The sequence below is a fragment of the Suncus etruscus genome, chromosome 1 (genome assembly GCF_024139225.1).
Source record: "Suncus etruscus isolate mSunEtr1 chromosome 1, mSunEtr1.pri.cur, whole genome shotgun sequence".
In the NCBI taxonomy this organism is placed as follows: Eukaryota; Metazoa; Chordata; class Mammalia; order Eulipotyphla; family Soricidae; genus Suncus; species Suncus etruscus.
This window is the reverse complement of record NC_064848.1, coordinates 37,805,353-37,814,618: the sequence shown is the minus strand read 5'-3', so window position 1 is coordinate 37,814,618 and position 9,266 is coordinate 37,805,353. Positions and strand designations below refer to the sequence as shown.

General features: G+C 37.7%; 1 non-coding gene across 1 annotated transcript; it reads right to left on the bottom strand.

Annotated features, from left to right (window-relative positions):
• Nucleotides 1-8,940: 8,940 nt before the first annotated feature.
• On the bottom strand, nt 8,941-9,054 carry LOC125995683 (U5 spliceosomal RNA). Its single transcript, XR_007491154.1, has one exon. It is a non-coding gene; the product is annotated as a U5 spliceosomal RNA (small nuclear RNA).
• Between the last annotated feature and the right edge of the window lie 212 nt (nt 9,055-9,266).

Genomic DNA, 9,266 nt, shown 5'->3' with positions numbered 1-9,266 from the left:
AGGTCTGATTATTGCTTTTTGATTTTCTGGGCCGTAAAATATCATAGTCCTCGTACTCAACAGACAGGAGCTCAGGCCTCCTATTCCTACTAGGGAATACGGGATTTCCTTAAGAGGCCAATTTTCTGGCCATTCTTTATCAGAAATTACGGTAACCTGAGCACCCGTATCTATCATGCCGTCAAAGGGTTGCCCTTCCAAGTGAAGTTTGATCATCGGGTATTCATCTTTACATTTAGTAACCAGAGCCACGATTGGGTTTTGAGCAGCACCTGGATCTATGCTTCCAAAACCTCCAATTCTAGTCTTATCTGAAGTCCCAAATTTGACATAAGGCACTATTACTATCTGGGCAATCGCTTCTCCTTTTTTAAAGGTCCATGTAACTGGTACAGTAATAACTACAATGATTTCTCCCATAGAATCTGAGTCAAAGACACCAGTGATTACTGATATACCCTTTATGTTGAGGGAACTTCTGCCAAGAATCAAACCCATAGTATCTGGGGGTGGCAGGCCCACAATGCCAGTTTCTAACATGTAAGGGCATGCTCCTGGGTAAATTGTAATGTCCTCTGGGCATAATATGTCTAATCCGGCACTCCCTGATGTGGAGTGGATTAATTCCCTTATCATGATAAATTTTCTTGGGCTGGGCTTGGAAGGATTATTGTCTGTGAGCTTTGCCCCTGATTTGGAAGGGCCTGGGGGGAGGCCCTGTGGGCGTTTCCCTGCATCTTGTATGTGTGTTCTTGAGGAGCTGAATTTATAAGGAGACAGCAATTTCTTTTGATATGTCCCTGTTTTCCACATGGTAGCAGGCGATTTGCCTCCTGGGGACTGTGTTGAAACCTCTACTTAGGTTATTATCAATGAGGTTTCTGGATCTGCAATCTTTCACCCAGTGGCGACCCCTTTTGCATTTTGGGCAAAGATCTGGTTTAAGGAAAGTGTTCTGTCCCTGAGGGGAGTAAGGTATTGTTCCCTTGGTAACTGGGAAGGTTTGTACTGAGTCTAAGTGGGGTGGGGGTTGGAGTTCCCCATAGACATTCCGGCAGGCATAAAGGTAATCATTTAATCTGCCTTTTCATTTAATGTATTCAATACTAATCTACAGGCTGAATTTGCATTATGATAAGCCAAAGATTTTGCTAGGAAGTTTCTCATCTCCTCATCTTCGACGTGTAACTTCAGAGCATCTTTAATCTTACCTACAAACTCTGCATATGACTCATAAGGGCCTTGGGTAATTTTTAAAAAGTTTCCTCTACCAATGCTGTTAGAATCAATTTTTTTCCCATGATGACAATGCAATATCCCTAATTAAATTTAAGATTTCCTTAGTAAAGCTGCTTGTGTCTGAATATTTGCAAATTGATTTTCTGCCATCAATAATTCATAAGATAGAGTAATACCTGCCACTTGCTTTTTTGTATAATCTGGGCTATATAATTTAGCTTTTATGCCTTCTGAATAGTACATTTCCCATTCAGTTCGCTGTTTAGACAACAGGCATATTTCAGTGATTCTTTTAAAATCATACAAAGTCCAAGATGAGTTATGACTCCAAAATCTTAATAACTCCACACTGTATGGCAATTTTGGACCATGCTCTTTTCATGCTTTTTTAAACCTATCTAATTCTTCCATCTGATAGGGTACATAGTTAGAAACATTTACCCCGTCTATAGGGGAGGAGGCCGGATTAGCAAAATTACTCTGAATAGAGCTCTGAGACTGAGCGTGTGATTCATTGTCTGAATCTGCACTGCTGTGCGATTCAATTTTGTGAATAGAGCGAGGCCTCCCTTGTGGAGTTAGAACTGGAGGTTGATCATTGTCTGAGTCACTACTGTCAAGCGATTCACTAGAATCAGGCTTAACATTCCGAGTTGTTTTTCTTCCAGCAAAAATTTCTATATTGTTGATGGTGGGGCTGGATTTGTCAGCCTGCACTTGGTCTGAGTTTTCGTCAGATAGATTTCCTTATTATTCATACTGGTTTTAGCCTCACCATTTCTACACTTTCTATTTCCTAAATACCAGCCAATAACTATGCTCACAGTAATAACATAAGCCAACACAGAAATTCCACAAACTATGATGGCTGGAGACAGTGCAATTTTCATTTGAAATATAGACCACAACCATCCAACTGCAGTGACTGTCCTTAGATCAAAACCAATTAGTTTTAAATAAAATGAAATAATCCACTTGTATACTAGAGAACCAATGCGTAAGAAAAAGGGTGGCAGAATCCATATGACTAACCACAGAAACCATTTAATGGTCAGCAGAGGAAATTTCCAATGAAGTATTTCACTTACAGTTATTGAGGGTCCATGTTCAGCCTCTTCGGGCGTCATTATGTTGCAAGTCAGCCCCCGAAGAGGTTGACTGATGGAGGGATGGAGGATGAGGCCTTTTTCTTCCAGCTCAGAGCACGGGTCTGCCACCCTGTCGGGTAAACAGCTCACAGACAGTCAGGCTTGTGGAAATATTAGCTTTATTTGGTGGACAAGACTGAAGTCCAAAGACTCAGCCTCAGTTCCAGCAAAAAAGCCTCAGCCTTCCACAGACCCTTGTTTTTATCCCCCAGAATCAGGTACCACCCAATGGTGGGATCAGATACCAACCAATGGTGGAAGCAGAATCAGGTACTACCCTACGGTGGGAGTAGAATGCCAGGTCACACCCTAGGGTAGGGCACAATCACCAATCAGTTTAGGGTGAGTAACATAGTAATCCCCTAAAATATTTACATACACAACACCTACAGTTCCATACAAATTGCAGTAAATTGCATGATTTGATTCTACCTAGTGGCTCTGCAAAATATTACATTTTCATCTATTTATTTCACCTTATTTTCTAATTATCTATTGTTGGACATCTTGTTCTTTCTTTATTGTTATTGTGTTAAGTACTAAAATACGTATCAATTACATATGTTCTATTTAATGCATTTTTCTAGATATAGATATTAAAAAACTAGAAATACTGGATCATATGAAAGTTATATTACAACAAAGCAAATGATATAAAAAGTGCTTCATCATGATCCAATATTTAATACATTAAACAATTTTCTGCAAATTCTATGGTTCTCTGATCATTGCTAGTAGCTATATCTAGTTCCAGAGCAGAAGTTTTCCCTGAGCACAGACATGTAAAAACTGCTAACCAAAAATAAAAAGAAAAACTAAAAATTCATTTAAAATATGAACTTTCATCAATTTTATTGTTTTTTTTATATTTCTATATTGTTTGGTGTGCTCTTTGTTATTTCCTTCCTCCTGCTGACTGAATTTTGAAATTTTGTTTACTATATCCAATATGGTAATGTTGATAAAGACCAGAACCTGAAAGTTTCTGATAACTCTACTCATTTGGATTAATTTAGTTACTGACAGTTCATAATATTTTGTTGTATAAAGTATATTTAAAACTATAATATCTATGGTTTGTCATCTTCAATAGATTGAATGTCTTTTTACTTAATTTTATTTCTGTATCTTCTCTTATTTTATTTTTTATAATTTACTACTAAATTTTATATACTAATCAGTTTCCATTATTTATTATCCTTGTTTGCTTTACCTACATATTTTTGTCTTGAGGCCATTATGAAGTTATATCCTGATAAACTAGAGTTCTAACTTTATATCCCTTTCTAATTTAAAAGCATATTGAGTTCATTATTAGAGACCACAAACTTACTTTCTTACCCAAATTTTATGTTTTATTTCATTACTTATGAACAATTTTTGCCTTTATAGAAAACCCTTTAGTATTTCTTGCAAACTGGTTTAATATTCATGAGTTTATTGGTTGGGATTGTTTTCTAATTTTTTTAACGTTTTCAGTAGCTCCTTCAAATTTGAATGAAAATCAACCTCAAATAAGGAGATCTTCTTCATTCAATATTTTGAGTACATTATTTAACTTCTTTTTATATTGTAAATTTTTAAATAAAAAATTTGCAGGCCAATTTGGATTTCCCTTATAAGTTAGCATTTTTTTTCTTTTTTTAAATAAATTATCTTTATTTAAATACCGTGATTACAAATATAATTGTAGTTGTATGATTACAGTCATGTAAAGAACACCCCCCTTCACCAGTGCAGGATTCCTACCACCAATTTCCCAGATCTATCTACTCCCCACCCCACCCACACCTGTACTCGAGACAGGCTTTTTTCCTCCTCATTCATTCACATTGTTATGATAGTTTTCAGTGTAGTTATTTCTCTAATTGCACTTATCACTCTATGTGGTGAGCTTCATGTCATGAGTTGCACCTACATGGGAAGATGGGAGGAAATAAGGGTTGGGACTGAGGCAGTAAAATATTAGAAATGAGATTTGAAGGGCAGTATCAAGGTCACAATACAAGATGGATGTTATGGATATATAAAATATATGCATACAACAATATCAATAGGAAAACAAGGAGAAAAAAATTCCAGTGACTGTCCCAACATAAACCAGTACTAAAACGGCCAGCCCTCCTCCCAAAGCACATTTCCATTAGTGTAGGGAAAGGTAGGGGGGAAGCCTGAGGACCACTAAGAGTTTACCTGAACCCATATCTGGCCATCTGAGCTGGCACCCAGGGAAGGCTGGAGTCAGGGGAAAAAGACAAGGACGGCTGGGGGCCTGCCAAGCCTCCCAGCACTCCCCAGGCCAGGAGACGGGCTACGGTATGGGGCCTCCCCAAACCCCATACCTGGCAAGAGCTGGTCTCCAGAATCAAGGAGAAAACCGAAGGCCAGATGTCTGCCCACCCTCCTCCCCATGCACCTCCCCCCTGTAGTACGGAGGGAGGGGGGAAGCCTGAAGACCATGAAGAGTTCACCTAAACCCACTTCTGGTCATCTGAGCTGGCACCCAGGGAAGGCCTGGAGTCAGGGGAAAAAGACAAGGAGGGCTGGGGGCCTGCCAAGCCTCCCAGCACTCCCCAGGTCAGGGAGGAGGGCTCTGGTATGGGGCCTCCCCAAACCCCATACCTGGCAAGAGCTGGTCTCCAGAATCAAAGAGGAAACCGGAAGCCAGATCTCTGCACGCCCTCCTCCCCATGCACCTCCCCCATGGAGTATGGAGGGAGCGGGGAAGCCTGAGGACCACTAAGAGTTCACCTGAACCTACTTCTGGCCACCTGAGCCTGCACCCAGGTAGGGCCTGGAGTCGAGGGGAAAAAGAGGGGGTATGCTATGGGGCCTACCAAACCTCCTAGCACTCCCCAGGCTAGGGAGAAATGCTCCCGCATGGGGTCTCCCCAAACCCCGTGCCTTGCAACACTTGCATAAGCTGAGTTTTCCTGATCTATTAGTTCAGTGTGAAAATTTGTAATTTCAGTTGACAAATCTTCTTTTTTTTTTTTTTTGGTTTTTGGGCCACACCCTGTGAGGCTCAGGGGTTACTCCTGGCTATGCGCTCAGAAGTTGCTCCTGGCTTCTTGGGGGACCATATGGGACGCCGGGGGATCGAACCGAGGTCCGTCCTAGGTTAGCGCAGGCTAGGCAGGCACCTTACCTCCAGCGCCACCGCCCGGCCCCTGACAAATCTTCTTGATGCTTAATTTTGCTCCAGTCAAGTCTATCGATGCTTTTTTTGAGCTCCCTGAACATTTTCCATAATTCTACTCTAAACTTCTTATTTGAGAGGATACCTATTTGTTTCCTACTTTTTAGATTATTAGAGGAGCCATCTTGATTTCTGTAAATATGGGGTGTATTGCAAAATTACTCCATTGGCAAAGCTGTAGATTGCTTCTTAAAATGTGCAGAAATGAAATTCAGGGGCTACAAGATAAGTGCTTTTTGGGTGTGGGTCCTGGAGAGATTATAGTCCTTGGAGTGTCTAGGCAGGCTCAGCAGAAAAGAGGCAGAGAGCATGGCTGCATTGCTTTGTAAGTCTCTGGGTACCCAATCACATGGCAGGAATTGGCCCCACATGTGTTGGGTGGGGATATCTTACTGGGTATGGGTCCTGGAGAGATTATAGTCCTTGGAGTGTCTAGGCAGGCTCAGCAGAAAAGAGCGCATTTTCTTTTTCCTTGCTACTTTAATATCTGTCTTTGTCTTAAACCTTTATCATTTTGATTACGTATGTTGATGTAAGATTAGGGCTTATTTGGTTCTGTACTGAGGTATCACTTCTTGTGGTGCATGGGGGAGGGACCATATAGGATGAAGATTGAACCCAAGTCAACATTTGCAAGGCAAGCTGCCAACCTGCTGTACTTTATCTCCAACACCTACGTTTTGTTTTGTTTATTTTAAGCACCAGAGATGCTCAAGGTTTAGTCCTGGCTCTGTGTTCAGGAGTCATTCCTTATAATACTGGAAGAACATATGCAATAATGCAGTAGCAGAATTCCAAACTGGGCATAGTCTGTATACAAGGCAAACTGTAGACCTTGTTATAGCTCTTCAGCTCTTTTTTTAATTGCCTAATTAATTATAAGTTTACTAATTAGACTTATGGCTTTTGTCATTTAGCAGTTTATTTTTATCTTGACACAGTTTTTATTATTCTAGTGATGATTAACTAGAGGGTTGGGTGCTATAATAGCATAAACTGAAACTGTATTTTCATCTGATAAGAGAAAAGGGTAGAAAATAATGTGACATTAAAATATTCTAAAAATTTATCAAACAGAAAAGAAAATGTTTATAATAACTTTGCTTTATTATTATTTTTTGTTGTACTTCAAAATATATGTGGGCACACTTAGCAAAAGAAGGACCCCAACAAGGCTAAAATGACACATTATTATCTGGGAAAATATTGCTCCAGCAAGGTTCAATTGTCACTCTTTTATTAATGATCATAATTTACTTATTAACAGGATAATTTCTAGTTCAGCATGTCAATGTGATTATTCAATAGAAAATTTATTCTTTGTTATGGGGAAAAGGGATAATAAACATTATAAAGAGGGATTATAAACATTTGTAAATGTAGTTATGAATGGCTTTGCAATAGTGAGCTGACACACTCTACAGAATTATTAGGAGAGTATCAGAAAGTAGGTTTGCTAACATGAAAAGTAACTTTGTGAACAAAGAATTTTGTAGAGAAAAGGGTGACTAGCTAAGTGAAGTGTGAGAAAGAAGACTGAATTGCGGGCCTGGGTGGTGGCGCTAGAGGTAAGGTGCCTGCCTTGCCTGCACTAGCCTTGGATGGACCGCGGTTCGGTCCCCCGGTGTCCCATATGGTCCCCAAGCCAGGAGCGACTTCTGAGTGCATAGCCAGGAGTAACCCCTGAGCATCACCGGGTGTGCCCCCCCCCCAAAAAAAGAAGACTGAATTGCAGTGATAATAAGGTGACTACATTAGATTTCATGTTGCTATTAAAACTGAAGTTTGATTTCCACAAAAATGACAGATCCCAAAATGCTGTCCAACTAAAGGACAAAAATCTTTAAAAATGCTGTGTTCTGCTATGTAACTGGACACCAGTCAACCAGCCAGGCAACCAAACTTGAACATATGATTAATACTAGAAAAATTAATATGTAAGTATTTTTAGCTGAAATGATTTACAGAAGTTATTTTTTCTATAAAAATCTGAAAAATTAGCTTACTCTAATAGATTTTTATAGTTTTGGTTTCAGTGAGTGAATTGTTAATTATTGTTAATATTTTAAGTTAAGCATATATTTTATTTTATTTTTATTTTTTTGAAATTTAAGTTGAATAATGTGGAGGACTGGCTCTTAAGTCTATTCAAGGGACCCTGTTGTTACGTGGTGATACTCAGTCAAAAGGCAGAAGCTTCAGTGCTTTGAGATAGAGAAAAAGTACTCCTCAGTGCTCCACACAACAGTGCTTAGGACCATCTGATCTGAACCATGCATAACTTAGTAGCATGTAGGGTTACACCCTATTAATTGTGGGTGTACAGAACAAGGGATTAAATTCAGTCTTTGCACATACAGAACGTTCATCCCTGACACCTGAGTTTTTTCTGCAAACCCACGCTAAATTTCAAATGAAAGTTTTCTAATATATATCATTATCCCCCAAGATTAATGCATTTTCAATGAAATTTTAGCATATTTCCCTCCAATTTTTAAACTGGTGTTAAAATACAAATAAAATAAAATTTACCTTATAATTATTTTGAAGTGTATTAGTTAAGTGGCATTAAATCTTTACATGACTGAAACCCAACTATAATCATATTTGTAATCAAAGTGTTTAAATAAAGACATTAATTAAAATTCTTATATAATATACAATTATACCCTTGTTCATTAGATAATCCCATTATTCCTTCTCAATCCACCAGAACTACTGCTCAGTATAATTTTTTACTGTATGTATGCATCCAAGTTGACTCAAAATATATTTGTGATTGACTATAACATATGTCACTGTTAAGGCTAAATAATATTCTTTGCATATATATCCCATATTTCACTTTCATATTCTTTCAATGAATCTTAAGTTGTTTCTATATTTTCACTATTAAAAATTGGGGGAAAAGCACATTATTACAAATATTTAAACTAATTTTACATTAAGCAATTGAATAACCCAGTAGCTTCATTAAATTAAAGATATAAATTTAAAATATAGGAAGAAAAAATAGATTTTTTTATTTGCTGATTGGGTATCAGACAGTGAAGAGCTCACCAAAAAAGAACTCCAGAAAAACTAGTCATGGAAGAATAATAGTAATGAAAAGAACAAATCTATAAATTTATTTGTAAAACCACATATGAATTTGGTGAAGCAGGTGAAAAAATTGTGAAATACCTGAAGACATAATGTATATTATTAAGGAGTTATTATGAGTGCAGACACTCTAACAAAATAAAAAAGTAATAAATAACTAATTATAAATAAAAATCTAATTCATAAAAGGTAGAACAGGGATTATAAATATTTTCAAATTGTGACCTTTTTCTCCCAAATATATATATTAATAGCCTTACCGAAGCAAGGCCTCAAAAAATTGGTTACGACTCCGAATTGTTCCTCTCCACGGAAATCATTAGTAAAAGGCGAAAGATTTATGCGATCTGAAGAGAAACAATGCAAATATATTTCTTACCTTGGCATATAGGTATATAAAAAAGATCTATAAATCAAGCATTTACTAATAATAAATAAAAATTAAATAACTTTGAAAAATTTTTTATTAAATATAAATTTTATTTTAATCATAGTGGCTTACATATCATTGACAATAATATTTTAGGTACATATTAACATAAAATCAGGGGAATTCCCATCACCGAATTGTCCTCCCT